At 49.3% G+C, this 10,202-nt stretch overlaps 15 non-coding genes and 1 pseudogene across 15 annotated transcripts; all 16 read left to right on the top strand.

Moving 5' to 3' along the window:
- The first annotated feature begins 3,590 nt into the window (after positions 1-3,590).
- Positions 3,591-3,709, top strand: LOC123175907 (uncharacterized; annotated as a pseudogene).
- Positions 3,710-4,010: 301 nt separating this feature from the next.
- Positions 4,011-4,129, top strand: LOC123175900 (5S ribosomal RNA). Its single transcript, XR_006488228.1, has one exon. It is a non-coding gene; the product is annotated as a 5S ribosomal RNA (ribosomal RNA).
- A 301-nt stretch (positions 4,130-4,430) lies between these two features.
- On the top strand, positions 4,431-4,549 carry LOC123175901 (5S ribosomal RNA). The gene has a single exon (XR_006488229.1). It is a non-coding gene; the product is annotated as a 5S ribosomal RNA (ribosomal RNA).
- A 301-nt stretch (positions 4,550-4,850) lies between these two features.
- LOC123175903 (5S ribosomal RNA) lies at positions 4,851-4,969 on the top strand. The gene has a single exon (XR_006488231.1). It is a non-coding gene; the product is annotated as a 5S ribosomal RNA (ribosomal RNA).
- Positions 4,970-5,270: 301 nt separating this feature from the next.
- On the top strand, positions 5,271-5,389 carry LOC123175902 (5S ribosomal RNA). Its single transcript, XR_006488230.1, has one exon. It is a non-coding gene; the product is annotated as a 5S ribosomal RNA (ribosomal RNA).
- A 301-nt stretch (positions 5,390-5,690) lies between these two features.
- LOC123175904 (5S ribosomal RNA) lies at positions 5,691-5,809 on the top strand. Its single transcript, XR_006488232.1, has one exon. It is a non-coding gene; the product is annotated as a 5S ribosomal RNA (ribosomal RNA).
- A 301-nt stretch (positions 5,810-6,110) lies between these two features.
- Positions 6,111-6,229, top strand: LOC123175895 (5S ribosomal RNA). The gene has a single exon (XR_006488223.1). It is a non-coding gene; the product is annotated as a 5S ribosomal RNA (ribosomal RNA).
- A 301-nt stretch (positions 6,230-6,530) lies between these two features.
- Positions 6,531-6,649, top strand: LOC123175905 (5S ribosomal RNA). The gene has a single exon (XR_006488233.1). It is a non-coding gene; the product is annotated as a 5S ribosomal RNA (ribosomal RNA).
- A 301-nt stretch (positions 6,650-6,950) lies between these two features.
- On the top strand, positions 6,951-7,069 carry LOC123175906 (5S ribosomal RNA). The gene has a single exon (XR_006488234.1). It is a non-coding gene; the product is annotated as a 5S ribosomal RNA (ribosomal RNA).
- Positions 7,070-7,370: 301 nt separating this feature from the next.
- On the top strand, positions 7,371-7,489 carry LOC123175908 (5S ribosomal RNA). Its single transcript, XR_006488235.1, has one exon. It is a non-coding gene; the product is annotated as a 5S ribosomal RNA (ribosomal RNA).
- A 301-nt stretch (positions 7,490-7,790) lies between these two features.
- On the top strand, positions 7,791-7,909 carry LOC123175909 (5S ribosomal RNA). The gene has a single exon (XR_006488236.1). It is a non-coding gene; the product is annotated as a 5S ribosomal RNA (ribosomal RNA).
- Positions 7,910-8,201: 292 nt separating this feature from the next.
- LOC123175910 (5S ribosomal RNA) lies at positions 8,202-8,320 on the top strand. The gene has a single exon (XR_006488237.1). It is a non-coding gene; the product is annotated as a 5S ribosomal RNA (ribosomal RNA).
- Positions 8,321-8,614: 294 nt separating this feature from the next.
- On the top strand, positions 8,615-8,733 carry LOC123175896 (5S ribosomal RNA). Its single transcript, XR_006488224.1, has one exon. It is a non-coding gene; the product is annotated as a 5S ribosomal RNA (ribosomal RNA).
- A 301-nt stretch (positions 8,734-9,034) lies between these two features.
- On the top strand, positions 9,035-9,153 carry LOC123175898 (5S ribosomal RNA). The gene has a single exon (XR_006488226.1). It is a non-coding gene; the product is annotated as a 5S ribosomal RNA (ribosomal RNA).
- A 301-nt stretch (positions 9,154-9,454) lies between these two features.
- LOC123175897 (5S ribosomal RNA) lies at positions 9,455-9,573 on the top strand. Its single transcript, XR_006488225.1, has one exon. It is a non-coding gene; the product is annotated as a 5S ribosomal RNA (ribosomal RNA).
- A 301-nt stretch (positions 9,574-9,874) lies between these two features.
- LOC123175899 (5S ribosomal RNA) lies at positions 9,875-9,993 on the top strand. Its single transcript, XR_006488227.1, has one exon. It is a non-coding gene; the product is annotated as a 5S ribosomal RNA (ribosomal RNA).
- Positions 9,994-10,202: the final 209 nt, after the last annotated feature.

Raw genomic sequence — 10,202 nt, forward strand, 5'->3', positions numbered from 1 at the left:
TTTAGAGAAACCTAAGTTGTCGTCTCTTAAAAGTTTGGGGCTGCGATGCTTATGTGAAAAAGTTTCAGGCTGATAAGCTCGAACCCAAAGCGGATAAATGCATCTTCATAGAATACCCAAGAATAGTTGGGTATACCTCCTATTTCAGATCTGGAAGCAAAGGTAATTGCTTCTAGAAACAGTTCCTTTCTCGAGGAAAAGTTTCTCTCGAAAGAATTGAGTGGGAGGATGGTGGAGACTTGATAAGGTTATTGAACCGTCACTTCAACTAGTGTGTAGCTGGGCACAGGAAGTTGTTCCTGTGGCACCTACACTAATTGAAGTGGAAGCTTATGATAGTGATCATGAAACTTCGGATCAAGTCACTACCAAACCTCGTAGGATGACGAGGATGCGTAATACTTTAGAGTAGTGCGTGATCCTGTCTTGGAAGTCATGTTGTTGGACAACGATGAACCTATGAGCTATGGAGAAGCGATGGTGGGCCCATATTCCGACAAATGGTTAGAAGCCATGAATCCGAGATAAATGGAACTTTGAGAAGAAGACGGACTTGGACGGTAATGTTACCGTCTATGAAGCTCGACTTGTGGCAAAGAGTATTTTCACAAGTTCAAGGAGTTGACTACGATGAGATTTTCTCATCCGTAGCGATGCTTAAGTCTGTCGGAATCATGTTAGCATTAGCTACATTTATGAAATCTGGCAGATAGATGTCAAAACAAGTTTCCTTACCAGTTTTTCGTAAGGAAAGGTTGTATGTGATACAATCAGAAAGGTTTTGTCGATCCTAAGGATGCTAAAAGGTATGCTAGCTCCAGCGATCCTTCCAAGGACTGGAGTAAGCATCTCGGAGTTGGAATGTACACTTTGATGAGATGATCAAAGATTTTGGATTTATACAAAGTTTATTAGAAACTTGTATTTACAATAAAGTGAGTGGGAGCGCTACAACATTTCTGATAAGTATATGTGAATGACATATTGTTGATCCGAAATGATGTAAAATTTCTGGAAAGCATAAAGGGTTGTTTGAAAGGAGTTTTTCAAAGGAAGACCTGGATAAAGCTGCTTACACATTGGGCATCAAGATCTATAGAGATAGATCAAGACGCTTGATGATACTTTCAAAGAACGCACACCTTGACATGATTTTGAAAGAGTTCAAATAGATCAGCAAAGAAGGAGTTCTTGGCTGTGTTACAAGGTGTGAGTATTGAGTAAGACTCAAGACCTGACCACAGCAGAAGAGAGAGAAAGGACGAAGGTCGTCCCCTATGCTTTAGACGTAGGCTCTACAGTATGCTATGCTGTGTACCACACATGAAGTGTGCCTTGCCATGAGTTGGTCAAGGGGTACAATAGTGATCCGGGAATGGATCACATGACAGCGGTCGAACATATCCTTAGTACCTAGTGGACTAAGGAATTTTCTCGATTATGGAGGTGGAAAGGAGTTCGTCGTAAAGGGTTACGTCGATGCGAACTTTGACACTAATCCGGATGACTCTGAGTAGTAAACCGGATTCGTATAGTAGAGCAATTATTTGAAATGGCTCCAAATAGCGCGTGGTAGCATCCACAAAGATGACATAGATATTCGTAAAGCACACACGGATCTGAAAGGTTCAGACCCGTTGACTAAATAACCTCTCTCACAAGCATAACATGATCAAACCAGAACTCATTGAGTGTTAATCACATAGAGATGTGAACTAGATTGTTGACTCTAGTAAACTCTTGGGTGTTTGGTCACATGGTGATGTGACCTGTCAGTGTTAATCACATGGTGATGTGAACTAGATTATTGACTCTAGTGCAAGTGGGAGACTGTTGGAAATATGCCCTAGAGGCAATAATAAATAGGTTATTATTATATTTCCTTGTTCATGATAATCATTTATTATCCATGCTAGAATTGTATTGATAGGAAACTCAGATACATGTGTGGATACATAGACAACACCATGTCCCTAGTAAGCCTCTAGTTGACTAGCTCGTTGATCAATAGATGGTTACAGTTTCCTGACCATGGACATTGGATGTCGTTGATAACGGGATCACATCATTAGGAGAATGATGTGATGGACAAGACCCAATCCTAAGCCTAGCACAAGATCGTATAGTTCGTTTGCTCAGAGCTTTTCTAATGTCAAGTATCATTTCCTTAGACCATGAGATTGTGCAACTCCCGGATACCGTAGGAATGCTTTGGGTGTACCAAACGTCACAACGTAACTGGGTGGCTATAAAGGTGCACTACGGGTATCTCCGAAAGTGTCTGTTGGGTTGGCACGAATCGAGACTGGGATTTGTCACTCCGTGTAAACGGAGAGGTATCTCTGGGCCCACTCGGTAGGACATCATCATTATGTGCACAATGTGACCAAGGAGTTGATCACGGGATGATGTGAGTTACGGAACGAGTAAAGAGACTTGCCGGTAACGAGATTGAACAAGGTATAGGGATACCGACGATCGAATCTCGGGCAAGTAACATACCGTTAGACAAAGGGAATTGAATACGGGATTGATTGAATCCCCGACATCGTGGTTCATCCGATGAGATCATCGTGGAACATGTGGGAGCCAACATGGGTATCCAGATCCCGCTGTTGGTTATTGACCGGAGAACGTCTCGGTCATGTCTGCATGGTTCCCGAACCCGTAGGCGGTCTACACGCTTAAGGTTCGATGACGCTAGGGTTATAGGGAAAGTATGTACATGGTTACCGAATGTTGTTCGGAGTCCCGGATGAGATCCCGGACGTCACGAGGAGTTCCGGAATGGTCCGGAGGTAAAGATTTATATATGGGAAGTCCTGTTTTGGTCACCGGAAAAGTTTCGGGTGAAATCGGTAATGTACCGGGACCACCGGGAGGGTCCCGGGGGTCCACCAAGTGGGGCCACCAGCCCCAGAAGGCTGCGTGGGCCAAGTGTGGGAGGGGACCAGCCCCAGGTGGGCTGGTGCGCCCCCCCACCAAGGCCCAGGCGCATGGGAGAGTGGGAGGGGGCAAACCCTAGGTCCAGATGGGCCTTAGGGCCCATCTAGTGGGGCGCCTCCCACTCTCCTCCCCTTGGCCGCCCCCCTTGATGGGATCTAGGGCTGGCCGCCTCCTCTTGGGGGTGGAAACCCTAAAGGGGGCGCAGCCCCCTTCCCCCCTATATATACTTGAGGTTTGGGCTGCCATACGGACATGAGAACGTCTCCTTTTGGTGCAGCCCTACCCCTCTCCCTCCTCCTCCTCTCCCGCGGTGCTTGGCGAAGCCCTGCGGGATTGCCACGCTCATCCACCACCACCATGCCGTCGTGTTGCTGCTGGATGGAGTCTTCCCAACCTCTCCCTCTCTCCTTGCTGGATCAAGGCGTGGGAGACGTCACCGGGCTGCACGTGTGTTGAACGCGGAGGCACCGTACTTTCGGTGCTTAGATCGGAATCAACCGCGATCTGAATCGCTACGAGTACGACTCCCTCATCCGCGTTCTTGCAACGCTTCCGCATCGCGATCTACAAGGGTATGTAGATGCACTCCCCTTCCCTTCGTTGCTAGTAAACTCCATAGATTGATCTTGGTGATGCGTAGAAAATTTTGAATTTCTGCTACGTTCTCCAACACGGATCCCATCAGAACTCCGAAGTTAAGCGTGCTTGGGCGAGAGTAGTACTAGGATGGGTGACCTCCTGGGAAGTCCTCGTGTTGCATTCCCTTTTTAATTTTTTTGCACCGCGTGCAAAACAAAACGCACGAGCGCGACGTATGTTTAGCACGTTTTATTATTTTGCACGTTTACGGTAAGTTTTAGCTCGCTGCTCATTATTCACGCGTCTAGCGGCGGCAAGCGTGTTCTGAAAGGGGTCGAAACCATGGCAAATAGGCACTGGTGCAGTTGAACCGTGGTAAAACTCGTCTCCGTAGTTGAGCGGGAGCGGCCAAAGGAATGTGCAATCGTGTGTGTAGTGGAGCTGGGAGGGGCAAGCATAAGGGACGAAGACGGGGGCAACATGTCGGATGCGATCATACCAGCACTAAAGCACCGGATCCCATCAGAACTCCGAAGTTAAGCGTGCTTGGGCGAGAGTAGTACTAGGATGGGTGACCTCCTCGGAAGTCCTCGTGTTGCATTCCCTTTTTAATTATTTTGCACCGCGTGCAAAACAAAACGCACGAGCGCGACGTATGTTTAGCACGTTTTATTATTTTGCACGTTTACGGTAAGTTTTAGCTCGCTGCTCATTATTCACGCGTCTAGCGGCGGCAAGCGTGTTCTGAAAGGGGTCGAAACCATGGCAAATAGGCACTGGTGCAGTTGAACCGTGGTAAAACTCGTCTCCGTAGTTGAGCGGGAGCGGCCAAAGGAATGTTCAATCGTGTGTGTAGTGGAGCTGGGAGGGGCAAGCATAAGGGACGAAGACGGGGGTAACATGTCGGATGCGATCATACCAGCACTAAAGCACCGGTTCCCATCAGAACTCCGAAGTTAAGCGTGCTTGGGCGAGAGTAGTACTAGGATGGGTGACCTCCTGGGAAGTCCTCGTGTTGCATTCCCTTTTTAATTTTTTTGCGACGCGTGCAAAACAAAACGCACGAGCGCGACGTATGTTTAGCACGTTTTATTATTTTGCACGTTTACGGTAAGTTTTAGCTCGCTGCTCATTATTCACGCGTCTAGCGGCGGCAAGCGTGTTCTGAAAGGGGTCGAAACCATGGCAAATAGGCACTGGTGCAGTTGAACCGTGGTAAAACTCGTCTCCGTAGTTGAGCGGGAGCGGCCAAAGGAATGTGCAATCGTGTGTGTAGTGGAGCTGGGAGGGGCAAGCATAAGGGACGAAGACGGGGGTAACATGTCGGATGCGATCATACCAGCACTAAAGCACCGGATCCCATCAGAACTCCGAAGTTGAGCGTGCTTGGGCGAGAGTAGTACTAGGATGGGTGACCTCCTGGGAAGCCCTCGTGTTGCATTCCCTTTTTAATTTTTTTGCACCGCGTGCAAAACAAAACGCACGAGCGCGACGTATGTTTAGCACGTTTTATTATTTTGCACGTTTACGGTAAGTTTTAGCTCGCTGCTCATTATTCACGCGTCTAGCGGCGGCAAGCGTGTTCTGAAAGGGGTCGAAACCATGGCAAATAGGCACTGGTGCAGTTGAACCGTGGTAAAACTCGTCTCCGTAGTTGAGCGGGAGCGGCCAAAGGAATGTGCAATCGTGTGTGTAGTGGAGCTGGGAGGGGCAAGCATAAGGGACGAAGACGGGGTTAACATGTCGGATGCGATCATACCAGCACTAAAGCACCGGATCCCATCAGAACTCCGAAGTTGAGCGTGCTTGGGCGAGAGTAGTACTAGGATGGGTGACCTCCTGGGAAGTCCTCGTGTTGCATTCCCTTTTTAATTTTTTTGCACCGCGTGCAAAACAAAACGCACGAGCGCGACGTATGTTTAGCACGTTTTATTATTTTGCACGTTTACGGTAAGTTTTAGCTCGCTGCTCATTATTCACGCGTCTAGCGGCGGCAAGCGTGTTCTGAAAGGGGTCGAAACCATGGTAAATAGGCACTGGTGCAGTTGAACCGTGGTAAAACTCGTCTCCGTAGTTGAGCGGGAGCGGCCAAAGGAATGTGCAATCGTGTGTGTAGTGGAGCTGGGAGGGGCAAGCATAAGGGACGAAGACGGGGGCAACATGTCGGATGCGATCATACCAGCACTAAAGCACCGGATCCCATCAGAACTCCGAAGTTAAGCGTGCTTGGGCGAGAGTAGTACTAGGATGGGTGACCTCCTGGTAAGTCCTCGTGTTGCATTCCCTTTTTAATTTTTTTGCACCGCGTGCAAAACAAAACGCACGAGCGCGACGTATGTTTAGCACGTTTTATTATTTTGCACGTTTACGGTAAGTTTTAGCTCGCTGCTCATTATTCACGCGTCTAGCGGCGGCAAGCGTGTTCTGAAAGGGGTCGATACCATGGTAAATAGGCACTGGTGCAGTTGAACCGTGGTAAAACTCGTCTCCGTAGTTGAGCGGGAGCGGCCAAAGGAATGTGCAATCGTGTGTGTAGTGGAGCTGGGAGGGGCAAGCATAAGGGACGAAGACGGGGGTAACATGTCGGATGCGATCATACCAGCACTAAAGCACCGGATCCCATCAGAACTCCGAAGTTAAGCGTGCTTGGGCGAGAGTAGTACTAGGATGGGTGACCTCCTGGGAAGTCCTCGTGTTGCATTCCCTTTTTAATTTTTTTGCACCGCGTGCAAAACAAAACGCACGAGCGCGACGTATGTTTAGCACGTTTTATTATTTTGCACGTTTACGGTAAGTTTTAGCTCGCTGCTCATTATTCACGCGTCTAGCGGCGGCAAGCGTGTTCTGAAAGGGGTCGAAACCATGGCAAATAGGCACTGGTGCAGTTGAACCGTGGTAAAACTCGTCTCCGTAGTTGAGCGGGAGCGGCCAAAGGAATGTGCAATCGTGTGTGTAGTGGAGCTGGGAGGGGCAAGCATAAGGGACGAAGACGGGGGTAACATGTCGGATGCGATCATACCAGCACTAAAGCACCGGATCCCATCAAAACTCCGAAGCTAAGCGTGCTTGGGCGAGAGTAGTACTAGGATGGGTGACCTCCTGGGAAGTCCTCGTGTTGCATTCCCTTTTTAATTTTTTTGCACCGCGTGCAAAACAAAACGCACGAGCGCGACGTATGTTTAGCACGTTTTATTATTTTGCACGTTTACGGTAAGTTTTAGCTCGCTGCTCATTATTCACGCGTCTAGCGGCGGCAAGCGTGTTCTGAAAGGGGTCGAAACCATGGCAAATAGGCACTGGTGCAGTTGAACCGTGGTAAAACTCGTCTCCGTAGTTGAGCGGGAGCGGCCAAAGGAATGTGCAATCGTGTGTGTAGTGGAGCTGGGAGGGGCAAGCATAAGGGACGAAGACGGGGGTAACACGTCGGATGCGATCATACCAGCACTAAAGCACCGGATCCCATCAGAACTCCGAAGTTAAGCGTGCTTGGGCGAGAGTAGTACTAGGATGGGTGACCTCCTGGGAAGTCCTCGTGTTGCATTCCCTTTTTAATTTTTTTGCACCGCGTGCAAAACAAAACGCACGAGCGCGACGTATGTTTAGCACGTTTTATTATTTTGCACGTTTACGGTAAGTTTTAGCTCGCTGCTCATTATTCACGCGTCTAGCGGCGGCAAGCGTGTTCTGAAAGGGGTCGAAACCATGGTAAATAGGCACTGGTGCAGTTGAACCGTGGGAAAACTCGTCTCCGTAGTTGAGCGGGAGCGGCCAAAGGAATGTGCAATCGTGTGTGTAGTGGAGCTGGGAGGGGCAAGCATAAGGGACGAAGACGGGGGTAACATGTCGGATGCGATCATACCAGCACTAAAGCACCGGATCCCATCAGAACTCCGAAGTTAAGCGTGCTTGGGCGAGAGTAGTACTAGGATGGGTGACCTCCTGGGAAGTCCTCGTGTTGCATTCCCTTTTTAATTTTTTTGCACCGCGTGCAAAACAAAACGCACGAGCGCGACGTATGTTTAGCACGTTTTATTATTTTGCACGTTTACGGTAAGTTTTAGCTCGCTGCTCATTATTCACGCGTCTAACGGCGGCAAGCGTGTTCTGAAAGGGGTCGAAACCATGGTAAATAGGCACTGGTGCAGTTGAACCGTGGTAAAACTCGTCTCCGTAGTTGAGCGGGAGCGGCCAAAGGAATGTGCAATCGTGTGTGTAGTGGAGCTGGGAGGGGCAAGCATAAGGGACGAAGACGGGGGTAACATGTCGGATGCGATCATACCAGCACTAAAGCACCGGATCCCATCAGAACTCCGAAGTTAAGCGTGCTTGGGCGAGAGTAGTACTAGGATGGGTGACCTCCTGGGAAGTCCTCGTGTTGCATTCCCTTTTTAATTTTTTTGCACCGCGTGCAAAACAAAACGCACGAGCGCGACGTATGTTTAGCACGTTTTATTATTTTGCACGTTTACGGTAAGTTTTAGCTCGCTGCTCATTATTCACGCGTCTAGCGGCGGCAAGCGTGTTCTGAAAGGGGTCGAAACCATGGTAAATAGGCACTGGTGCAGTTGAACCATCGTCTCCGTAGTTGAGCGGGAGCGGCCAAAGGAATGTGCAATCGTGTGTGTAGTGGAGCTGGGAGGGGCAAGCATAAGGGACGAAGACGGGGGTAACATGTCGGATGCGATCATACCAGCACTAAAGCACCGGATCCCATCAGAACTCCGAAGTTAAGCGTGCTTGGGCGAGAGTAGTACTAGGATGGGTGACCTCCTGGGAAGTCCTCGTGTTGCATTCCCTTTTTAATTTTTTTGCACCGCGTGCAAAACAAAACGCACGAGCGCGACGTATGTTTAGCACGTTTTATTATTTTGCACGTTTACGGTAGCTCGCTGCTCATTATTCACGCGTCTAGCGGCGGCAAGCGTGTTCTGAAAGGGGTCGAAACCATGGCAAATAGCCACTGGTGCAGTTGAACCGTGGTAAAACTCGTCTCCGTAGTTGAGCGGGAGCGGCCAAAGGAATGTGCAATCGTGTGTGTAGTGGAGCTGGGAGGGGCAAGCATAAGGGACGAAGACGGGGGTAACATGTCGGATGCGATCATACCAGCACTAAAGCACCGGATCCCATCAGAACTCCGAAGTTAAGCGTGCTTGGGCGAGAGTAGTACTAGGATGGGTGACCTCCTGGGAAGTCCTCGTGTTGCATTCCCTTTTTAATTTTTTTGCACCGCGTGCAAAACAAAACGCACGAGCGCGACGTATGTTTAGCACGTTTTATTATTTTGCACGTTTACGGTAAGTTTTAGCTCGCTGCTCATTATTCACGCGTCTAGCGGCGGCAAGCGTGTTCTGAAAGGGGTCGAAACCATGGTAAATAGGCACTGGTGCAGTTGAACCGTGGTAAAACTCGACTCCGTAGTTGAGCGGGAGCGGCCAAAGGAATGTGCAATCGTGTGTGTAGTGGAGCTGCGAGGGGCAAGCATAAGGGACGAAGACGGGGGTAACACGTCGGATGCGATCATACCAGCACTAAAGCACCGGATCCCATCAGAACTCTGAAGTTAAGCGTGCTTGGGCGAGAGTAGTACTAGGATGGGTGACCTCCTGGGAAGTCCTCGTGTTGCATTCCCTTTTTAATTTTTTTGCTCCGCGTGCAAAACAAAACGCACGAGCGCGACGTATGTTTAGCACGTTTTATTATTTTGCACGTTTACGGTAAGTTTTAGCTCGCTGCTCATTATTCACGCGTCTAGCGGCGGCAAGCGTGTTCTGAAAGGGGTCGAAACCATGGCAAATAGGCACTGGTGCAGTTGAACCGTGGTAAAACTCGTCTCTGTAGTTGAGCGGGAGCGGCCAAAGGAATGTGCAATCGTGTGTGTAGTGGAGCTGGGAGGGGCAAGCATAAGGGACGAAGACGGGGGTAACACGTCGGATGCGATCATACCAGCACTAAAGCACCGGATCCCATCAGAACTCCGAAGTTAAGCGTGCTTGGGCGAGAGTAGTACTAGGATGGGTGACCTCCTGGGAAGTCCTCGTGTTGCATTCCCTTTTTAATTTTTTTGCACCGCGTGCAAAACAAAACGCACGAGCGCGACGTATGTTTAGCACGTTTTATTATTTTGCACGTTTACGGTAAGTTTTAGCTCGCCGCTCATTATTCACGCGTCTAGCGGCGGCAAGCGTGTTCTGAAAGGGGTCGAAACCATGGTAAATAGGCACTGGTGCAGTTGAACCGTGGTAAAACTCGTCTCCGTAGTTGAGCGGGAGCGGCCAAAGGAATGTGCAATCGTGTGTGTAGTGGAGCTGGGAGGGGCAAGCATAAGGGACGAAGACGGGGATAACACGTCGGATGCGATCATACCAGCACTAAAGCACCGGATCCCATCAGAACTCTGAAGTTAAGCGTGCTTGGGCGAGAGTAGTACTAGGATGGGTGACCTCCTGGGAAGTCCTCGTGTTGCATTCCCTTTTTAATTTTTTTGCACCGCGTGCAAAACAAAACGCACGAGCGCGACGTATGTTTAGCACGTTTTATTATTTTGCACGTTTACGGTAAGTTTTAGCTCGCTGCTCATTATTCACGCGTCTAGCGGCGGCAAGCGTGTTCTGAAAGGGGTCGAAACCATGGTAAATAGGCACTGGTGCAGTTGAACCGTGGTAAAACTCGTCTCCGTA

Source organism: Triticum aestivum, unplaced genomic scaffold, assembly GCF_018294505.1.
Source record: "Triticum aestivum cultivar Chinese Spring unplaced genomic scaffold, IWGSC CS RefSeq v2.1 scaffold53976, whole genome shotgun sequence".
Classification (NCBI taxonomy): Eukaryota; Viridiplantae; Streptophyta; class Magnoliopsida; order Poales; family Poaceae; genus Triticum; species Triticum aestivum.